The following is a 3,627-nucleotide window of genomic DNA, read 5'->3' on the forward strand; positions in this document are numbered from 1 at the left end:
TTTTTTTTTTTTTTTTTGGCAGAATTGGGGATTGAACTCAGGCCCTTGCACCTCCCAGGCAAGTGCTTATTCTACTGAGCCACCTCCCCAGCAATATTAAATGTTTTAAACCCCACCTGACTTTTGGTTCAGCTGAGTAGTTCTTTTATAAAATAAAATGAAAGAACTCTAAGCAGTATAAACTTCTATTTTAAAACTGTAAATCATTTAAAACTATTTTGCTTTATTGTAAAGATCAGTAACTGAATCACCAGTACTGCTATATTTCCGGGCCATCTATATTGCGTGGTTAGCTACCTATAAATATGGTTTTCATTATATGGTGTTACACAATAAAGTACTTCCTGTGTCATTCTTGAAAAAAGAAAGGTGAAGCATATAAAGATTTTCAGAAATTAAAGATAAATAAATCCATGATAGGAAATTAGCACAGACAGAAAGTAAAGTGTGAGGCCATGTATATCCTTTTATAAAAATGACAAGATAGAAATACAGCTTAACCTATATCAACTACACAGAAACTATTCTTCACTTCCAATTAGAATGGATGTTTTTATTCATTTTCAAGATGTGGTTTACTACGTAATGGAACTTCAAATTATCAGAACATTAGTTGAATTGTGGCTTAAAAGCCTTTTTCTACTACTGTGCTTAATAGAACACACGATTTTTCTTTTTTCTTTTTCTGCAGTGCTGCAGATTAAACCCTAAGGCCTGGCAAACTAAGCAAATTCCATACCACAGAACTGCCTCCCCCAAACCCAAATACAAGAATGTCTTATTTCAAATGCTTCAAGTATTCTTGTAAGTATTTTCACCCTACTTTCTAACTTGAAACAACACCTAGAAGATTTCTGCTGTGGCTGAAATCTAAGCTTCTCTCTTCTCTAAAACCTGTCACAGTATTTTTGTAATGAGCAAGGAGATGCAGGACTGCAAGCAAGGGGCTGACAGTGGCACTATGCCATAAATGAGTCCAGTCCAATACCTCACTCTACCAATCTTCTGTGAAAATCAGACTACCGTGCAACAGGAAAGACAATAACAACATTATAGTCCAAGTGACCTTAAAAGCTAGCAAACTCTATTATTTGAATGGAGTAATGGATAGGCCTGAACATTATCAGTCACTCTGGATCTGACAGAAATACACTCCTTGTTAGATCATCAGAGTAAAAACCTTTTCTACATTGCATTTGTCTTGAACAAACAAAAGAGAGACTATATACAATAATAAGTATGTTCCATTTTATACACAACCTTTTTTAAAGAACTATTTCATTTGAAGAACAGAATCTGAAAGTCAAATTAATTTGCTTGGTTAAGCAGCCTCTTATCTCCCCAGGTTGATTCTGTTTTGCACACTGTATATTTGGAAGCCTTTTCATATCCTTGATAATAAAGTTTCCTGTATTTTCTCTTTCAAGCATTGTGATCCTTTCTCTTAAAAATGTGTACATATTTGACAGGGGAAGAACTTCCTTGTTCCTAAATAAAATGATAAAACTTTAGGTTTAGACATAAAATACCATATATGGAAATGTCTTCTACTTGATGTCATTCTAAAAATTCTTACCCTTTGTCAGGGGGTCGGGGGCAGTCATTTAGATATAGGTATAGTACCAGAATCCGAAAGCAAAGCAAAAAGAACTCATGGCTGTATTAAAAATAATTTCATTCACCCTCAGCTAAGCAAACCTGGAGAAAGATTAGGAGATAAGTTGCCCACATTTATCATCATACATACAATCAATATCTTCACTAGACATTTCCCCTGATACTCTATTAAACCAGCCCCCTCTACTAGGAAAATGCTTTAAATAGAAAATAAGTAGACAGTGACGAACAGCAGTATTACCTTTGCCTACATTTAAGTTTCCAGGACTTTAGTTAACTTTTGAATCCTTTCTGGTCTGGACATAAAATTATGTTTCACAGCTTTTGGGGGTAGATAAATGAAATGATGTGCTGTCTCATTTGAGTTTTATGTTACAGGGCAAAAGAATGACTTCTATGCTTCAGCACTGGGACAGTGGCCTAGGATTGTGCAGTCAAATGCTCTACCCCAAGCTATGCCCCCACCTGACAAGGCCTAGGATTGTAAATATGAGTAAGACAATGTCACTAAACAAGGAATCAGTTTGTAAATGAGATCTGGTTTCCTGAAGCAGGGCACTGATTTATACATAAGTGCATTTCAGGGTCCTTACTTCAAGGACTAGTATATTACTCAAGGTGCTCCAAAGAAGAGAACAAATAGCATGAATCAAGAGTATGAAATAGGTGGGGCCAGCGAGATAGCTCAGCAATCTAAAGTGCCTGCTCAGGCAGTGCAGGAACCCCAATTTGATCCACAGGCTGGGCCAGCCCTGCCCCCAGGGTGGGTTGAGCTGGTCACCAAAAAAGAAAAAAAAAGGTATAAAATAGGAATTGGAGACCTAGGCCTAGCCTGAGAACCAGAAACCTTGATGGTATATGTCTCAGTCCAAGGCAAAGCCAAAAGTCTAATATTGCAGCTCAAGCAGTTAGACTGAGTGTTATCATGTAGGTCTTGTCCTTGCACATGTGTTCAGACTTGGGGATTTTGGAAGGTCATCAGATCATGGGGGCAGTATACTAATGATCAGATTAGTCCTCTGACGAGTCTATGGCTCAATGTGCTATTAGTAGATGGAAACTTGAGGAGTGAACTGGAAACATACATCACCCTCCCTGGATCTTCTTTTTCTTCTCTTATTTCTTGGCTGTTATCGGTCGAACATCTCTTCCTCCGCCAACCCCTTCGCCTTCCTGCTACTGCCTTGGAGCTAGCTAGCAGGGAGTGAGAGCAAAAATAAATCTCTCTTCCTTTACGTTGTGGGTGTTGAGGTACTTTTGTTCTAAGGACAGGAAATGACTAAGAAGACATTGAGAACGGGAATTCCTCCTTCTTTTGCTCTTCTATTCAGGTCCTCGGTGGACTGGATGGCACCTACTCACACTAAGGAGGGAATTTGCATCACTAAACTGGCTGATTCAAATGCTGGCCTCATCTAGAAAATTCCTCATAAACATACTTAGAAACCATGTTTAGCCAAACACCTTGGTACTCGATGACCCAGTCAGGTTGACATATACAATTAACCATCATAATGAACTAAGATTTGCTGACATTCACTCATATTTCAAGCATGCTTCTATGTGCCTCACACACATTGTCTATCCCACTTACCTGGGAGCCACAAAACTGTGTGGACCATGTCTTTTTCTGTGGACTACATTACCATCCTTTTTTCATCTCCACATTTGATTGGTAATTTATTTGGGAACAAAATCCTAGGTTGAAAATAATTTCCCTAAAATATGTGTATAACTCAACATAAGATTGGTATTGTTTCATAGAAATCTGGAATGACCTTTAAATAAGGGTTCATCTAATATATTTCTTATATAGTCCTGCATTGAGAGCTCTTTATTGTTTATCCAGGAGCATACTGCAACTTCTCTTGCCTTTTGAATTATGCTCTTTCCTATTTCCTATATGCTACTTCTGGAGATATTAAAATATTTCAAGTTTGTATAACTAGAAAATCTTACTTTTAGTTTTCAAAGATATGTTTGCTAAGTATAAAATTCAAAGAGGACAGA

Source organism: Octodon degus, unplaced genomic scaffold (genome assembly GCF_000260255.1).
Source record: "Octodon degus isolate 3935 unplaced genomic scaffold, OctDeg1.0 scaffold00035, whole genome shotgun sequence".
Lineage (NCBI taxonomy): Eukaryota > Metazoa > Chordata > Mammalia > Rodentia > Octodontidae > Octodon > Octodon degus.